At 43.7% G+C, this 20,184-nt stretch overlaps 1 protein-coding gene across 1 annotated transcript in view; it reads right to left on the minus strand.

Annotated features, from left to right (window-relative positions):
- Nucleotides 1-20,184, minus strand: part of SRD5A2 (steroid 5 alpha-reductase 2) — a 69,260-nt gene that overhangs the window by 21,444 nt on the left and 27,632 nt on the right. The gene's annotated exons all lie outside the window — the stretch shown is intronic.

Here is a 20,184-nt window from a genome sequence, read left to right on the forward strand (position 1 = left end):
TACAATGATCATTACAACAGTGAGCTTTTGTTTAGAGAAACATTATACAGTGATATAATCAATGGATCTCTATTTAATGGGATGTTACCCATGTTACAGTGTGAGCATCTTTACACTACTCATGATATGTCTAATAGTTTCTGTATTGTAGAGAAACAAACCTTACTAAATGTACTGGATGATCAAAATAAGTAAGACTACATTAGCATAAGTAATACAAATAACTACCAATGAGAACAAGTAGCATTACAGAAATGTATACTCATCTATAAAATGCAATATTCCCTAGTTGTCTGAGCAAAGGACTGGGAGCTAGGAGTGCCTCATTTAGACATCATCAAGGATCTACAACCTATCCTGAAGGACGACTCATCACACTCACAGATCTTGGGAGACAGGCCAGTCCTTGCTTACAGACAGCCCCCCAACCTGAAGCAAATACTCACCAGCAACCACACACCACACCACAGAACCACTAACCCAGGAACCTATCCTTGCAACAAAGCATGTTGCCAACTGTGTCCACATATCTATTCAGGGGACACCATCATAGGGCCTAATCACATCAGCCACACTATCAGAGGCTTGTTCACCTGCACATCTACCAATGTGATATATGCCATCATGTGCCAGTAATGCCCCTTTGCCATGTACATTGGTCAAACTGGACAGCCTCTACGTAAAAGAATAAAGGGACACAAATCAGACGTCAAGAATGATAACATTCAAAAACCAGTCGGAGAACACTTCAATCTCTCTGGTCACTCGATTACAGACCTAAAAGTCGCAATATTACAACAAAAAAACTTCAAAAACAGACGGCAACAAGAGACTGCTGAATTGGAATTAATTTGCAAACTGGACACTATTAAATTAGGCTTGAATAAAGACTGGGAGTGGATGTGTCATTACACAAAGTAAAACTATTTCCCCATGTTTATTCTCCACCCACCCACCCACTGTTCCTCACACGTTCTTGTCAACTGCTGGAAATGGCCCATCTTGATTATCACTACAAAAGGTATTTTTTGGTTTTTCTTACCCTCTCCTGCTGGTAATAGCTCACCTTAACTGATCACTCTTATTATAGTGTGTATGGTAACACCCATTGTTTCATGTTCTCTGTGTATATAAAATCATCCTACTGTATTTTCCACTGCATGCATCCGATGAAGTGGGCTGTAGCCCACGAAAGCTTATGCTCAAATTAATTTGTTAGTCTCTAAGGTGCCACAAGTACTCCTGTTATTCTTGAGAAAGTCAATTGACCTCTCTGCCTTGGTTTCCCTCTTTATAAAATGGAGATCACATTTTCTATCCACCCTCATAGAAGTGTTGTAAAAATTGATTGGTGTTTATAGTGCACTATATGAATGCTAAATATTGTTGACTTCTGACACCAGTGTCCTGCTCTCCCAAGTGGAAGCAGAATTCCAGGGCCTTGCAAGTTGGCTCCTCAGTGGATAAAAAAATGAGTGAAACAGAATCTGGGCATATTCTACGTATAACTTGTTTAATTTACAAAGTCCTGAAACAAGATGGTTAAACAGCACACAGGGAACAACTCTGCCTCAAGCGTTGACTCTAATCAGAAACCAAGGCAGAGACCAAACTCCCCTGTTGTTCACACAGCACTTTCTAATCTACACAGAACCCTGTAAAACTAAAAAACTACCATAAACATTTCTTCCAAGACAAAAAAGTACTCACAAACTATGAAAAATTACACGGGAGACTAACAGCAGCACCTGATGGATGCCTGCCACAGCAGTATTATCTTCTTCCACTAAAAGGATCAGTTTATGATAGTTTTATGTCCTCATTATTGCCCATCTGGATGGCATCCTCTGAGGTCTGATCTAGCCATATCTGTAGGGTATTCCTCAAAAGCCAAGCATCTAAATACATACAAAAAGAAAAGGAGTACTTGTGGCACCTTAGAGACTAACCAATTTATTTGAGCATAAGCTTTCATGAGCTACAGCTCACTTCATCGGATGCTTATGCTCAAATAAATTGGTTAGTCTCTAAGGTGCCACAAGTGCTCCTTTTCTTTTTGCAAATACCGACTAACATGGCTGTTACTCTGAAACTACATACATACAGTACATCAAAGTACTGCTAAAAAATGCCCCAAAGCCACTTCCCAAGGTCTTCTACCTACAACAGAAAGCTTTCTTTTGAACACCCACAGAAACATCTGCATAGGAAATAGTTTTATTCCAATCATTGTTGTGATGGTACCCTTGTTCTGAGCTTCAAGACTACCTTAAAAATGTGGTATCTGTGCCTTGACATAATTCTTGTGCAGAACTATTTATTTGTGGGGACAAATCTTTATACTAGGATCCAAATAATATTTAGAGCCCTGGAAAGACTCCTGGTCTGATTGTTTTTTTTGCAAAATTCATGTAATTAAAACCTTTCACTCATGCCTTAGACCGATTTGTTCACTAAGGACAATTTACTTGTGCTGCTATGGATTGCAGAGAAACTGCATCAGTAAAGAGGGAAGTTTATTCTCTGTGTATTCACTTGTCCTCACCCCTTTGCTTATTTTTTTTCTTTAAACTATACATTATATATAGGGGTTGGAGTGATTAATGCCACTTTACCATTTGTTTTAAAACTTTACTTGAGGGATTAGGTTAAGCGGTTCTTACACCGTGGGTCAGGACCCCAAAGTGGGTTGCAACCCCATTTTAATGCAGTTGCCAGGGCTGGCGTTAGACTTGCTCAGGTACTGGGCTGAAGCTGAAGCTGAAGCCTGAGCCCCACAACCCGGGACTGAAGCCAAAGACTGAAGGTTTAAGCCCTGGGGGGCAGGGCTCAGGCTTCGGCCTACTCACATCTGGGGCTGAAGCCCTCAGGCTTTGGCCCCCTCTGCCCAGAGCAGTGGGGCTTGGGCTTGGGCTCAGGCTGTGGTCCCTCTTCTCAGGGTTGTGTAGTAATTTTTTTTGTCAGAAGGAAGGCGCGGTGCAATGAAATTTGAGAACTGCTAACCAATTCACTTTGATAAGCCACACACTCACAAACCACTTGTTACAATTTAATTAGGGTGACTGTATGTCCCTTTTTTAAGCCCTGTCCTGGCCGTCCTGACTTTTTTTGGCAAAAGTGGTAATTTGTCCCGTTTGCTCTTGCCAACTTGATCAGTTGGCAAGAGCAAATGGGACAAATGCCCACATTTGTAAAAAAAGAAAAAAAAAAGTGGGGTGTGGAAGAACATGCGGGGGGCGGAGCGGCAAGTGATGATGCCAGCCCCATGCCGGGGGGCAGGCAGGGCTTGGGTGAGCAGTGACACCAGCCCCGCGTGGGGAAGGGGGCTTGGGCGAGGGGCTCAGACTAGCTCCATGCGGTATTCTGTTTTCCTTTTGGGAAATATAGTCACCCTAGCTATAACACACTTATTTGCTTTTATGGAAGTTACCAGAATTTATCAGTATTTTTAAGATGCTGTCTTCACTGCACCATTGTAATGAAAATGACCTCAACAGGGTTTTCCCAAATGTTTAAGCCATATATATTTTTAATAAAATAGAAGAAAGTAACAAGACTTCCACTATTATTGAATTTATGCAAAGGAGAAGGCTAATATTATTAAGAGATCCAATCCTTCCACAGTTAAAGGTGAAGCTAACTAGAAATAAGACCAATTTTCAGCTAACCCATCAGCCTTTCAGCTTCACTAGAAATAAATCAAGCCAGTCAGGATTTATCTGAAATGTTTGGACCATATTACACAAGAAGTTTGAGATATGGGAAATGGACAAGTAGAAATGTACTTGAAATACACTAAAAAATATATAGAAACTTTTATGATAACTTTTCAAAAACATTGCTAACAATTTCTTGGTTTGTCATATCTGCAAAATAGACTCTTGTAAGAGCTTCAACATCATTTCTCAAAGAGTCCCTAATAAGTATTGGTACATGTAAGAATCAGAGAGGATTTAAAAAGTTATCATAAGTACCCAAAACTAAAGACATAACCACTATTATATTTTATAAATTATGGTTTTTAAAAAAACTTTTAAACTGTATTATACAGCTCTTTGGGACCGGGAGCATCTTTTTGTCATGTGTTTGTACTGTGCTTTATACAAAGGGACCTCATGGTATTACCACAATGCAACACATTCCTAAATATACTTGTGTATCTTTTAAAGTATATTTAATGCAGATTTCAGATTCATATATTACACACATCAGTTTGCTGTAGACTTTGTAAAGAGCATGTTAGGACATGCACATTTTGCAAAGTATGCAAGGCTTAGATGCAGATGGTCATGATTGAGGTGGGGACGAGGATCCTAAATGGCTGGCAGGGAACAACACTGAGGTTAATCTAATCTGAAAGAAGTGGGAGAGGTTGATCCTTATCAATCCAATGGTTTAACCACGAGAATATTCTTTCTATCCCTGCACCTCCTCCAGCCAACACACTTCTTGGGAAACAAAAACCATTTAATATTTCTGTAGTTTTTTGACAAAGCATAGTAGAGGAAACCTCACAAGAAAATAAACTTCACTCCACAGTCTTCGTTCAAACCAGAGCATGAGTACAGCACAGATATAGTGGGAAATGGGTGCCTCAGTCAGGTAACAATTTCTAAATCAAAATAATTTGAACACAGTAAAGAGCCGACTCTCACAATTTTATTACAAATCTCATTGTATTTGATGTTCTTCTTGAAGCCCCTGCTCCTCACAGAAGCCCATGGCCCCAGAATGCCAACTTTCATTTATTTATTTAGTACTACTATTACCAGGAGACCCAGTCATAGACCAGGACCCTATTGTGCTAGGCACCGAACAATAAAAAAGTAAAGTTTCTAGTCCTCATGGTTGTGGAAAAAACCTTGAAAACATGAATCAAGTGAACGCTAAAAGCTCAAAAACCAGAAGGCAGATAAAAGAAACCAATTTTTTTTCTAATTCTCATGAGTTTTAAGCCAATCTCATGATTTTGGGAGCTTGATTTATGGTTTTTGAATGCTGGGGTTTGCAATGATCATAAAATACAACTGTACCAATCTCGTGTAATCAAACCCCATGTGAGCAGTAGGGTAAATATCTATACAACTGGAAATTCAAGCAGTTTATGGCCTCAGTCCTCCAGTGGGATCAGCAGGAGCAATAGAAACTTCATTTAGGGGTTTATATTTACATGAACTGGTCTCAGGTCTCAGGGCTTTTTGGCAATGATATCTTTAAAAAAATGGAAAACCTATGAACCAAAAAGGGGGTCAGCAATATGCCAACACACAGCAAAAAAACTCAAAGTGTGGCCTCAATAGCTGCTTCAAATTAATTAAGAGAAGGATGGCACCAAGCCAGTATCACAGTCCTGCATACTGCCAAGTTAACAACTTACACTGCAGAGGAGGAAACAGCATATGCAGCAAGGAAAACAACTTGGCAGTCCATCAAAGATAAAATAAATCAGTCCCCAGACCAAGAGACCAGGGATCCTGCCAGAACAACGGTGACCTGATGGACTGCTAGAGGCAGAACAAATCTGTTTGCAGTACAAAAGACATGAAAGACCACTGAAAAAGAAACTTGCTGTTTCCCTTTAACAGGATTCCACGTAAACTGCCTTAAAATACTTAGTTCCTTAGAAAATTGCTGGGCAGAAATCTGGGTGGCTCTGCAGATTGGTAATGGGATACAGAATATTTAACCTCTAGGTTATCAGACACAAGTCAGTAGTAACTTTAACTTTGTTACAGGCTCTATAGATGCCCTTTGTGAAATAAATTAGTCATCTCCATCTAGTTCCTAGTGGACAGGTGGAAATGATACAGATACAATGGCAATGGGCTCCATATAAGAATCTAAGATAGATAGGTAGGTGTGCACAACATACAAGTCATTGTAACTGACGCTATATACAGCTCTCTCATACCTCTTTGTGCAAACTCAAAAGCTGGTCTCTCTCACCAACAGAAGTTGGTCCAATAAAAGATATTACCTCACCCACCTTGTCCCTCTAATATCCTGGGACCAATATGGCTACAACAATGCTGCGTACAAAGAATGTCATGTAAGGTCTCTAATGAAAGCCTGTATCATGCTAGTAGTCGTAATCAGTGCAAGAAGTATGTATGGAAAATAGGTGGTGTTATGTATATATGCTGAAAATTAAGTTCTGTAGGTCTGTGAGTTAAGGCAGGCCACGTAAACCTGCCAGGCAGGGGCTGAGGAGCCTTCCCAAAAGTGAGGGGGCCAGGGACCCCTGCCTCCTCTGTGGCCCCACCCCTGCCCCTTCCCCCCCCCCGCCCCCCGCCAAGACCCCATCCCTGGCCAAGCCTGAAGCCGAAGCAAGGCCAGGGAGCCTGGGTCTCTCCACCTGCCCAGGTTTGGGGGGCATGACAGCAACCCCTGGCCCCTGTCCGCACCCCCTGAACTTCCTGCCTAGAGCAGGTGGATGGTCTGCAGCTCCTCACAGCTGCCTGTATGGCTCTTACCCTGCCTGGGCTCCAGGGGGTGGGGCTTCAGGGGGAAGAGGAGGGGCACGGGTGGGACCCATGGTGAAAAGTAGACGGGCCTGGCCTCCTGGCCCCCCCCCGTTCCAGCACCTGTGCTGCCAGGCAGGGGCTAAGAGATGCTTCTCTCTCCTTGCCTGGTCATGTGCAAATTAGGTATTATACAGTTCACAATGGAAAGGCCCCCGGAAAAGACTGCATACCGTCCGAGGTCATAGAATGCAGAAAACCTATTCTACTGCAACATCTTCATGAGTTGCTCTTCCTGTGCTGGAAAGAAGGTGAAGTACCACAAGAAATGAGAGACACCAACATCATCACTCCCTATAAAAACAAGGGTGATAGGAGCAACTGTAACAACTATCGTGGCATTTCCCTTCTTAGTATTATGGGAAAAGCCTTTGCCTGAGTTGTCCTGAACAGACTTCAGACCCTTGCAGACAGAGTCTGTCCTGAATCACAGTGCAGCTTCAGAGCTGAAAGGTCTATCATCGACGTGATCTTCTCGCTAAGACAACTACAAGAGAAATGCAGAGAACAAAAAAAGCCCCTCTACATAGCCTTCATTGATCTCACAAAGGCTTTTGACTTTGTCAGTAGAAGTGGACTTTTCACACTTCTAGAAAAGATTGGATGTCCCCCCCAGCTCTTAAGCATGATTTGATCCTTCCATGAAAACATGTACGTCACAGTCCAGTATGACGGCTCAGTGTCTGAGGCTTTCCAGTTTCATAGCAGAGCTAAGCAAGGTTATGTACTTGCCTCAACTCTGCTTGGGATCTTCTCCCTGCTACTGAAACAAGATCTATTTGCACACAAGATTGGATGGAAAGCTTTCAATCTTGCAAGACTCAAATCTAAAACCAAGACTCGGGAGGCCCTTATCCAACACCTCCTCTTTGCGGATGACGCAACAGTGACAACCCACATAGAAGCTCATCTTCAAAGCTTAATGGACAGTTCTTCCAAAGCCTGCCTAGACTTCGGGCTTAGTATAAGCCTAAAAAAGACTAACATAATGTGCCAAGCAGTTGAGGAAGCACCCTTCACCAAGATCAACAATTATGAACAATTATGAAGTGATGAACGAGTTCACATCCACTATTGTAGTCAGCCTTTCACTTGAAACGGAACTCAGCATCAACACTGGAAAAGCCACCACAACGTCTAGACTGAGCAAGAGGGTATGGCAAAACAACAAACTGACAGAACAAACAAAGATCTGTGTGTATTGTGTGTGTGTTATCAGCACACGTTTGAATGGGAGGAAGACATGGACCTTAAACTCCCCAAGAAAAGATGCTCAGCCTTCATATGCATTGCCTTCATTGAATCTTTGGAATCTCCTGGAGGGACAGAATCACCAACACTGAGGTACTCAAGCAGGCCAGCTTACCCAGCATGCAAACATTCCTCAAACAGAGATGCCTCTGCTGGCTTGGGCATGGGTGCCGAATGAATGAAGGGTGCATCCCAAAGGACATCCTGTATGGTCAATTGGCATCTGGAAAAAGACCCAAAGGGAGCCCAAAATTGCGTTTCAAGGATGTGTGCAAATGAGAAGAAATGGACATGGATGTGGACAAATGGGAAAAATCACACTCAAAACTGCAGCTTTTGGAACCAAGAGCTTAACAAAGATCTCTGGACTTATGAGAGGAAGCAGTCCAGCTTCACAGAGGAGAAAAGAGCTCACAGAAGGCAGAGCTCAAAAGGTTGAAACATCACCTTTAAACGTGACAGATGCGGCAGAGATTGCTTCTCTCAAGTGGGTCTCTTCAGCCATATTCGCGGCTGCCATAAAACCAACTGAGTAAATTCCAGGGGCAACAGGTTTGTATAATTTTTGGTGGTGCCCAGAACGGGTCTAAGTCCTGCCCCTCCTCCCACTCCTGCCTAAGGCTCTGGGAGGGAGTTTGGGTGTGGGAGGAGTGCAGGCTCTGGGAGGGAATGTGGTGAAGGCTCAGGGCTGGGGCAGGGGTGCAGGAGGAGGTGCAGGGGGGCGGGCTCTGGGAGGGAGTTTGGGTGTGGGGTGCGGGCTCTGAGCTGGGGCAGGCGGTTGGGGTGCAGGAGGGGGTGAGGGGTATGGCACTTACCTCGGGCCTCTCCCGAAAGTGACCCACACACCCCTCTGGCAGTGGCTCCTAGGCAGGTAGACCGGGGGAGGGCCACAAGCACCGCCCCTGCAGCTCCCATTGGCCACAGTTCCAACGGCAGAGTTGGCGCTCGGGGTGGAAGCAGCGCGTGGAGCGAGGGCGGGCAGGAAGCCGCTTTAGCCCCGATGCACTGCTGGTGGCGGCGGCAGGGGCCCCCAGGCCCTTTTAAATTGCCCAGGGGCAGCAGGAGGGGAGGGGGGAGAGACCTGGCCCTGAACATTGGTGGAGCCGGGCCCCCGTGCTCTGAATATTCCTGGAGCACAGGCACCATGGGCCCATACAACTCGCCACCCCTCTAAATTCCTTACCTTTCAGAGGCACATGTCCATGGTCTCTCGAGACTGAAGGATGCCTAATACTACTGCAGTTCACAATGGATGTCCCTTTACAGTCCGAGCAAAATGCTAATCAATAGATTGTGAGTCCTGCAGGACAAAAACAAAACCAGCTGGGGTATCCTATTTACAAGTACAGACAAGGAACTTTTGAAACTATATCTAGGGTGCAGAGGGATCCCCAGCTATCCTTTCCTGACAAAGTAAAGTGGCAGTGGGCTTGCATAATGAAAAATGGACCTCAGCCAGACTTGGCTGAAAACCCTGGGAAGAACTTTGGATGAGATAAACTTTTTAAGACAGAAAAATAAAGTTTTAGTTAAGTTTGGGCCATAGAAAGCTTTTGTTTTTCTTTTCGAGGTAACGCTTGGTATCCAATATTTTTGTTTGCTATGGTATGAATCTCTTTGTTAAATAAACTTAGACTTGTTTTCTCTATAAACAAATCTAAGTGTTGTGTGTCAAGCAAAGCTGTGCTCTGAGATGTAACTAGTGAGCTGTGATGTTTTATTCCTAAGGGAAACATGGGCCTGGCAATTCTGTGAGTGTTCAGTGAAATGGACTGGACGTTACAGGGGATGTTTGGAGGACTCGGGAGTTGGAGTGTGCCTATCACTAACCAGTAAAGAGAAAGCGAGGCCTGAGTAGGTCTGGAGGGAAATGCTTGTGTTGCCCATGGCCAGTGGCATTAGGGAGTTGATCCCAGGCAGGTACAAATGAGGCTCCTTCATGATAAGGGCAGGTAGTAACAAGGTGCTTCACAACCCCAAAATACCCCCAGGGAGTATCACATCCCTTAGCTATTTTCTCTGATTCTCTCCTAATTGATTTTATCTTTTTTAGCCAGCCAACATATTGATGTGGGAGGTGGGGGAGGGTCCAAGGTGGACACCTTAGATATCATGTTGCACTATAGCACAGTGGGTTTTCTTGAATCCTAGGGACCTAGTAAATCCGGTGATTTGTGTGGCCATCGTCAGAGCATCTGGAGGGAGAGGATGTGCATTGATGGATTGAAAATCTCTACTAGACAGTACTGTGGGATATTGTCAATTGTGTAAAGCAGGGGGATGAGTCAGCATCAATGACTTTTAAAGGGTTGAGTGGCACAGGTCGCTGTGGATGCATTCTGCTACATAAAGCCCGGAGCGAATTGACATAAGGCTGTTTCCTAACTAACAAATCGATGTCTCCATCCACTCACATGACCAGAAGGAACAAAGATTGTGTGTGTGGGGCGGGGGGGGGAAGAGAGAAATGGCATTTATCTATGGTACTTATATAGCCCCCATTACCATAGTAGCTGAACGCCTCATAATCTTTTTGTATTTGTCCTTACTATTATCCTGTGAGGCAGGGAAACACTATTATCCCCATTTTACAGATGGAGCACTGCAGCACCAAGAGACTAAATGACTTGCCCATGGTCACAAATAAAGTCTGGTAGAGCAGGGAATTGAATCCAGGACTCTTGAATGCCAGGCTAGTGCCCTAACCACCAGATCATCCTTACAGGGACAGGACTAGACCTAGGCACAGGTGCAGTGTGGCTACAGATGGTGCCTCTGACCTGTAGAATAGCCTTCGTGGACAGATTTCTGAGGCTGGACCAATGGCAAACCAAGGTGGGGCTTTTTATAATGAGGACAAATGAAAGAGCAAGAGCAGTAGGAGTCTCCTGGGGAAGAAGGATGAGCAGCAGAAGCCCTCTGGTTTGGGAGAAAAAGTGTGGTGACTGACAAAGCTGGTGCCTCTGTATATAAGAATCTCACATTGGAGCATGGAAGATGCCAGACCAGCTAAAGGGGGGACACGTGATCTCCCCATGTGTCTCCTCCCTGCCCCGCCCCCAGCCTGGGGTCCCCGTGCTCTCTCCCCCACCCCCATGCTATGTTACCTGGGGGAGGGGAGCTCTGTCCACCCGCCGCACTGGTTCCTTCTCTGGCACGTTCGGCTGCTCTTCCTGGCAGCCGGAGCCGGGCAGGGAGTGGGATAGAACCACTCCTGGATGCTGCCTGGCTGCGGCAGCAGTGGGCTGCCTCCTCCCCAGGCTTGGCTTCTGGGATAGAGGCTGGGATAGCATGCTCAGAGTTGTCTCCTGTGCCCAGAAGTTGCAAGCTCCACATCATGAATGGAATAGTGTGGTGGAGACACTGTTCAGACAACTTCATGTTGTGTTACAAGTTACTTTTCCTATTCAGCAGGTGAACTTTTATGGAAAAGGAAATGGGATTTAACTCTTAGCAATTGTTCCTAGTATTCTCTGTTGTTGGGGCTCTCTATGACATTTATTGCTGTAGTATATGAGCATTACTAATAGATGACCTCCCTTAAAGAAGCCAGTTTGATCAAAAATAAGTTAAGCCATAAAAGTATATGCAGTCCTAAAGCTATAAGTTTAGCTTGAATCTTATCTTGTATGTCAAGCAGTGAATAAAGTGACTACAACCAGCTCTGTTATTGTGTTAATTCCTTTATGAACCACAGTGATGAAAGCCAAGTTTCCAGCAATTATGACAGAGATTAAGGGTACAAAAAAAGTGCTGAATACTTCCAAAAACAGTGAAAGTTTAGAACTATTGAAAAGTTTTACTAGACAATGGCATAAAAATCACCATTTTTAATATCCAGTGGAAGGTGGTGCTGCTTGGATTTGTATTGCCACTTACTCTGTTTTTTAAAAAAAATCCTATCCACCTCAGAAATGTGGTGTTGGAGATATGACTGGGGGAGATCTGCACTGGCAAACTAACCTGCCCAGATTAGGGAAACTTGCACCACACAATCTGGGAAAAAGCCCAACTGTGTAGAACCAGCAGATGTTAAATTTTAGAACAGTGCAAAAGGTTTATTACAAAGGGGACTCGCACAACACGTACGGTAGCCACATTGACTTAAACCTTCTAGTACACAAATTGAGTTCTAGCATTTCTAACCTTTTGCCACACATGTGAACAGAGGTTTCCCTTCCCCAGATTCCCCATTATCTCCAGAATGCAATGCAGTTCCTCTGGACCCAGAATTAAGCAACAGTGCAACCAGAACACTTCCTGAATTCACTGCTGTAGAACAGTGGGGCACCCAGGCTGCATGCCCCTTGAAATAGACTTACCAGGAGTCCTTATAAGGAAAGGAGGGAGAAAGCAGGCCTACAGTACATAAAGCCATTGTAACTTACTCTTTATACCCTTCCAGGCAATGGAGATCAGCCAGAATGTGTTTGTACTCTGCTCCCAGGTTCTATCCGAACTGAGCCAGAGGCAGGTCTTGTTCTGTTCAAGTGGTGCAATCCTGGCTCGATTGAAGTCAATGAGAATTTCGCCATTAATGTGAATAGAACCAGGATTTCACCCAAGTATCTTACCTATGGAGTTACTTCTCTGAGGTGGTCTGCTGGATATCTGTGTAGTAAGGTTGTGGAGGATGAAAACAACTAGCAAGGTTGCATAGATGTAACAGAACAGAATCTGCCCATAGCATCTCCTATAGATTTAGAGGGCTGTGAATTCAAATCCATACTGTGATTTTATTAAGACTTTCTATATGGTGTGGTGCAAATTCATCCTGGGTGTAATTCCACAAGGCCAAATTCTGCTCTCGCTACGTCTGAACAACCCAGTTAAGACTTTGCTTCAGAATATCAGCAAAATTTGGCTTTATGGAGTTATATCAGCGATGATTTGACCTAACCTGTTTTCCTTTCTGTGTGGTATGGATGACTAACCTGTCACCACTTAATTATCTTTATCAGCCAAAGCTGTGATGAAATTTATTTAGTCAGCTGCAACAACTTTCCCTTTTGAAGTAGTGAACAATAAATCATGTGTCTTGCTTTTCATCTCTTATTTTCCAACAAAATATATTTTAAAGAGAAAATTAAGTTAAAAGCCAGTCAATTTTCATAGTTTAGTCCAGTTCACCTGAAGAGTATATATACTTCCAATCAATTCTAGAAAAATTAAGTGTCTTAACTTTTTTACAGAAGCTGCTAATCTTTTCATAATGTTAACATAACCCACTAACAATGGTGCTGTCTGTCCTCCAGTGGCTTGTTCACAAATTGAGATTTGTGTGTCTGCAACAGCCTTTGCACTATGGACCCTGAGTTCTTCAGTTCGGGCAGTCAAAGCTGTTGCTTTTAGATCCAGAGGTGCAGTGGGATCATATTTTACCCTAACCAAAGGTCCAGTGAGACCTGCAAGGACCTTTTTAGGCTTGAGTGGGTTGGATTTTACTTGATCGCTGTGCACCACAGGGAAGAAGATCAGTGATCAAAGAGGGGGAGAGTACACATCATCTCACTCCTCCCGTAAGTCCCACAGGGAATCTGACAGGAAAGTAATGCAGCCTCAGCCGACGCGAACCCGAGTTTAAAGAATGGTTATCATATTGGGAATGCCTCCAACTCCACTGGATCTGTGCTGCCTCTGGCTCATTTCAAGATATAGAGCACCCAAAACAGCAGTACTGGCTGCTAGGGAATTTGTGATATTTGGGGAAAAAACACCTCTCCCTATTCTGGGAGCTAGGGTTACTGAAAACACATACTCCAGATGGAACAATTAACAGAAGACTTTGTTAGAGGATCTGGGTAAGAATCCTCCCCCAGGAGACTCCTTCCCCCTCTCCCTCTCTCGCCACCCCCCAACCACTGGGTATTTCTGTGGTAGGAATTGATCTGGTCCAGAGTTAATGCTTTTAACTTTGATTATACTTGAGTTATATTTTGTTGATTCCAGATAAAAGTTATACAGACAGTGTCTCAATTCCTGGGTCTAAATGTCTGCACTTACATTCTGCAGGTGTAAAACTGTAGGCATAACTTGGTGCCTAAGATTTATGAGCACACAAGTCATTTAAATGTCTAAGGGTTGCTACTGGAAATACATGTATGGCTATAAGTAAACATTTAACATGCCTATCCCAGGCTCTAAATGCTATCGCCATCAGTTAAAAAATGCAAAAAGTTATTTCAAAAGCAAAATAGCAACATATTCCCCGCTGCCAACATGCCAACAACCAGGCTGCAAGAACATATCATACAGCAAGTTAGAATCTTTACACCCTTTTTACTCCTTCCTCCAAATTTCCACCCCCAAGTGCCTCTGCCTTCCCCAAATGTCTGTTCAAGCAAACAGGCTTTGTGGTGTACCCATGAGATCAACAAACTGGAAGTATTTTGAACCACAAGGGTAGCAAGTACATTATTAACAACTGTTTGCACTGTTAGTGCCTAGAGTCCCTTAATGCCACACACACACACAGAGTCATACAGTCTCTGCCCCAAAAAGCTTGGAATAAAAATTGAGCTGTGTAAATATTGTGGTCCAAACAAAACACAAAATACCAAGGCCCTAGTCCTGCTTGCAGGACTGAAATCAATAGGGCTAGTCATGTATGTGTGTGAAGTAGACCCAGAACAGAAGGCAGACCACTTCATTTATTACCTTATAATAAATGCCCTACTTAATTTGTGATATTGTGGATCACGCATTATTAGGCTTCCACTGCAATTTTGTCAGCCATTGGGATCTGACGGCAGGAGCCCTGGCTGGCAGCCCCACGTATTAATGACTGTAATATAGTTGCAGCAAAATGTCTGGTTATCAAAAAAAATTAGCAGGCATAACATAATACTTGAGTGCTTATATTGTTCCAGCAAATTTTTCTTGAACAAATAGGTCTTCTCCGGCTTTTCCAAATTACTACAATTCGTAAAGTTCCATTATTATTTTTCCACGATTTTCCATGTCTTATTCATGACTCAGATGCAATTATTTGACAAGCACTTCAAGTAGGGCCTTACTTATAATGCTGCAGTTGTACAGTAACTTCTGGTGAGGGGGCGATGCTTGCGTATGCTGTTCAGATCTTTAACTGCAAGCAACATAAGCTCTACAGGGAATAGGAAGGTTTGGGGCACCATGTGGTGGTGTCTGCTCATAGGACGACAAGTTAACATTTCTAAGGTATGATTTAAAAAACATGTTGTCCACCTCACCCTCCTGGATTGCATGCCATCCTGCATTTCTATTTTAATAAACACCCACACCAGTGGAACTGTGTAAACTTATGAATTGCCTGTGGTAACTTGCTGTTTTAGTGCCCAATCTTGTAAACTCCTATTGAAGTAACATAGGAGTTTGACTAATGATTTTGATGGGAGCAGGAACACGTCCTTTATTATTTGATTAGCTCCAGAGCTAGATCAAGGATTCCTAACACAAAGTTTGAATCCACTCTCCTTTCACAGTTACATGGAAACCTCCCTCCTACAGCACTCCTCAAAATGCATTTGGATAAGCCTGTGGTCACCGTAATTTAATGCATGGGAAAGAAAACAATACTGAAGAAATTATAAAGCAGCTGTACAAAACGCTGGTACACCCTGAATACTCAGGTCATTTCTGGACTGAAAGAAATAGAGGGGGTTGAGAGATGGATGACAAAATGAGCAGAGGCCTGGAGAGACTTCCATATGGGGAAAAAAAAAAGATTGAAAAGGCTGGGACTGTTTAATTTAGAAAGGAGGCTAAGAAGAAGGGATGTAACAAAGGCATTGAAAATAAATGGTATTGAGAAAATATTGGGCACCGCTATTCACCGCTTTCTTGTAACACAAAGAGGGAATGCTCCATGAATCTGTGTTGGATCATATTAAAGAAGTCCTGTATTAAAATCACAAATGAGTTTGATTCCCCATAGTTTAAATTCCAGGGTATTACTAATTAAGAGGTCTCTTGGTTTTTGGTACCTTTTCTCTCCCTCTATGTGTGAAACTTGCAAGCTGCTAATTGTGTTAGTACATTCTAAGACAGAGTCTGTTCTCAAAGCAATTCTTTGTAACAACTACTCACACAGAGAGACTCAAAGCAATACTCTGTAAGAACAGAAACAGCACCCAGAAACTCCCCGCCCTTTTGTTGTATTCATCTCGCTTTGTTAACAATTGTGATTAAAATAGAGATAGAGGATGGATGTGGATGGATGCTTGGTGTGGATAATAACTGAATGTTCAGGGAGGTGCCAGCCTAAGAATCCAGTGTCCAATGGCTGAAGAAGGCGTCAAGTGGAAATAACCAGAGGACCCCCGGAGGGCAGACTGGAATCCACTCAACAGCCTCAAGAATGGGAGAACCAAAGAACAAGATAACATCTGGCAGCACGGAGCCGTCAGGAATGTGCCATCTGCTGATTGATTCAGCAATAGCATGATGAAGCAGTTGCCATAGACTGGCATAGGAAGAAATTCCTATAAAAATGGACTCTAGAAAGTGAGAACTTTGGGGTCTGATTCTGCAAACCAACTTCCAGGAGCATCAGATGAGCATCTGACAAGGCCCTGCTCCCTCCTCATGTCCAGGCCACCTGGCCAGTGGCTTGGCATGAGCAACTCTAAGGCTGGTAACTATGATAACAACCTTGCAGAACCTCTGTGTGTGTGTGTGTGTGTGTGTGTGTGTGTGTGTGTGTGTGTATGAATGAATGTGTGAATAAATATGAAATTGAATGGAATGTTATAGCTATAACTAACTGCTTACTATGATTCTTTCTGTATTCGCAAGAAATGTGGCATTTTGCCTTTTCCCCTTTAATAAGATCCTGCTGGTTTTTATTTTATTGGTAGAACATTTGAAGGCAGCAAGCTTAATACGAAGAAGAAAAAACACTTTTTAGCACAACATGCAGTTAGCCCATGGAACTCATTTCTACAAGATATCATTGCAACCATAAGTTTAGCAGGATTGAAAAAAGAATTAGACATTTATATAAATAATGAGAACATCCAGAGTTACATTAATAAAGATGAAGAATATCCAATAATTTGGAATGTACATAAACCCTCACACTTCAGGGGATAAGCTGTCCCTCTAACAAAGGGATTTAGGAAGCAACCACTTCTGTGGTAATCTCAGGGTTTACTGCCCTTTCCTCTGAAACATCTGGTACTAGCTACTGTCAGAGACAGAATACTGGACTAGACAGACCTCTAGTCTGATCCAGTTTAGAAACTCCTTTGTTCCAAAAGTCTCACATCTCCCATAATTGCCTTACATACAAATTGAACAGGAGGAGAATGGACAGAGCAGACGAACAATTGCCCAACACTATCCTTTGGGATCAGCCAAGGAGGACAGAGTCACACCAGACTAATACAGAGAATTCCAGGTGGGTTTTAAAGGCAGGACAGCAGCACCTTGTAGCAACCAACAGTATTCAAGACCACCAGTCAAAAAGAATCAGCAAATGTGCCTGACCTTTGTTTACTGACTCACAGATTTCAGAACATAAAACAAGATCCTCGCCACTGGCTTAGAAGAGATTAGCTCGATAGAGTATGTGAATAAAAAAAATAAATCTATAAATATTTTGCAAAAGCTTGTTTCTAATTTTCCTAATCAGATATACAAGATGCATTAATATCAATCAACTGAGTATTTCTAAGAGAAATTTAAAGAATCTGGGTTATATAATCCTGGATACAAATACTATATGTAGATCCAGCATCAGTCATTCTGGCAAGCAGGTACTAATTATTATCTTGTCTTAGCATCGGGGAGCCCCAAAACTGCCATGATTTCCCTTGTTATTGTTTATGTGATGATTACAACTTTTACGAAAGCTGTTAGGAAAATAAGAAGGGCAAATAAAGTTTTGGAATGAAAATGAGGATAGATTAGATAGATTAGATATAAAAAAATTACCTTTTCTGTATCAATAAAAACAAATACAATAACTGAAAACAATAAAAGAAGTTGACTCAACAAGATCCAGTAATGGATAGTTATTAATCACGATACAAAAGATTACTACAGCTGTATGGACTCAGTTGCTAGATAGTTATTTTAGATCCTGGAAATTCATTAGAGAAACAGCCAAATTTAAAAATACTTTCCAAAATTGTGGTGTCAGTGATTCCCCTCATCCACTCCTGTATTTCTCAAATAGTCATTGGGAACTCTGTTGTCTTCCAGTGACTTCCAGCAGGACACCCAGCTGCAACAAGTAAGCCCTGGTCTACACTAGGACTTTAGGTCGAATTTAGCAGCATTAAATCGATGTAAGCCTGCACCCGTCCACACGATGAAGCCCTTTATTTCGACTTAAAGGGCTCTTAAAATCGATTTCCTTACTCCACCCCTGACAAGTGGATTAGCGCTTAAATCGGCCTTGCTGGGTCGAATTTGGGGTACTGTGGACACAATTCGACGGTATTGGCCTCCGGGAGCTATCCCAGAGTGCTCCATTTTGACCACTCTGGACAGCACTCTCAACTCAGATGCACTGGCCAGGTAGACAGGAAAAAAACCGCGAACTTTTGAATCTCATTTCCTGTTTGGCCAGCTTGGCAAGCTGCAGGTGACCATGCAGAGCTCATCAGCAGAGGTGACCATGATGGAGTCTCAGAATCGCAAAAGAGCTCCAGCATGGACCGAACGGGAGGTACGGGATCTGATCGTTGTATGGGGAGAGGAATCCGTGCTATCAGAACTCCGTTCCAGTTTTCGAAATGCCAAAACCTTTGTCAAAATCTCCCAGGGCATGAAGGACAGAGGCCATAACAGGGACCCGAAGCAGTGCCGCGTGAAACTGAAGGAGCTGAGGCAAGCCTACCAGAAAACCAGAGAGGCGAACAGCCGCTCCGGGTCAGAGCCCCAAACATGCCGCTTCTATGATGAGCTGAATGCCATTTTAGGGGGTTCAGCCACCACTACCTCAGCCGTGTTGTTTGACTCCTTCAATGGAGATGGAGGCAATACGGAAGCAGGTTTTGGGGACGAAGAAGATGATGATGATGACGAGGTTGTAGATAGCTCACAGCAAGCAAGCGGAGAAACCGGTTTTCCCGACAGCCAGGAACTGTTTCTCACCCTGGACCTGGAGCCAGTACCCCCTGAACGCACCCAAGGCTGCCTCCTGGACCCAGCAGGCGGAGAAGGGACCTCCGGTGAGTGTACCTTTTAAAATACTGTACATGGTTTAAAAGCAAGCATGTGAAAGGATTACTTTGCCCTGGCATTCGCGGCTCTCCTGGATATACTCCCAAAGCCTTTGCAAAAGGTTTCTGGGGAGGGCAGACTTATTGCGTCCTTCATGGTAGGACACTTTACCACTCCAGGCCAGTAACACGTACTCGGGAATCATTGTACAACAAAGCATTGCAGTGTATGTTTGCTGGCGTTCAAGCAACATCCGTTCTTTATCTCTCTGTGTTATCCTCAGGAGAGTGAGATATAATCCATGGTCACCTGGTTGAAATAGGGTGCTTTTCTTCAGGGGACACTCAGAGGAGCCCATTCCTGCTGGGCTGTTTGCCTGCGGCTGAACAGAAATGTTCCCCGCTGTTAGCCACAGGGAGGGGGGAGGGTTGAGGGGGTAGCCACGCAGTGGGGGGGAGGCAAAATGCGACCTTGTAACAAAAGCACATGTGCTATGTATGTAATGTTAACAGCAAGGTTTACCCTGAAAGAGTGTAGCCAGTGTTTTACAAAATGTGTCTTTTTAAATACCGCTGTCCCTTTTCTTTTCTCCACCACCTGCATGTGTTTCAATGATCACAGGATCTTCTCCTTCCCAGAGGCTAGTGAAGATTAGAAAGAAAAAAAACGCACTCGAGATGAAATGTTCTCCGAGCTCATGCTGTCCTCCCACACTGACAGAGCACAGACGAATGCGTGGAGGCAAATAATGTCAGACTGCAGGAAAGCACAAAATGACCAGGAGGAGAGGTGGCGAGCTGAAGAGAGTAAGTGGCGGGCTGAAGAGAGGGCTGAAGCTCGAATGTGGCGGCAGCGTGATGAGAGGAGGCAGGATTCAATGCTGAGGCTGCTGGAGGACCAAACCAGTATGCTCCAGTGTATGGTTGAGCTGCAGCAAAGGCAGCTGGAGCACAGACTGCCACTACAGCCCCTGTGTAACCAACCGCCCTCCTCCCCAAGTTCCATAGCCTCCACACCCAGACGCCCAAGAACGCGGTGGGGGGGCCACCGGCCAACCAGCCACTCCACCACAGAGGATTGCCCCCAAAAAAGAAGGCTGTCATTCAATAAATTTTAAAGTTGTAAACTTTTAAAGTGCTGTGTGGCATTTTCCTTCCCTCCTCCACCACCCCTTCTGGGCTACCTTGGTAGTCATCCCCCTATCTGTGTGATGAATGAATAAAGAATGCATGAATGTGAAGCAACAATGACTTTATTGCCT

Source organism: Natator depressus, chromosome 3 (genome assembly GCF_965152275.1).
Source record: "Natator depressus isolate rNatDep1 chromosome 3, rNatDep2.hap1, whole genome shotgun sequence".
Lineage (NCBI taxonomy): Eukaryota > Metazoa > Chordata > Testudines > Cheloniidae > Natator > Natator depressus.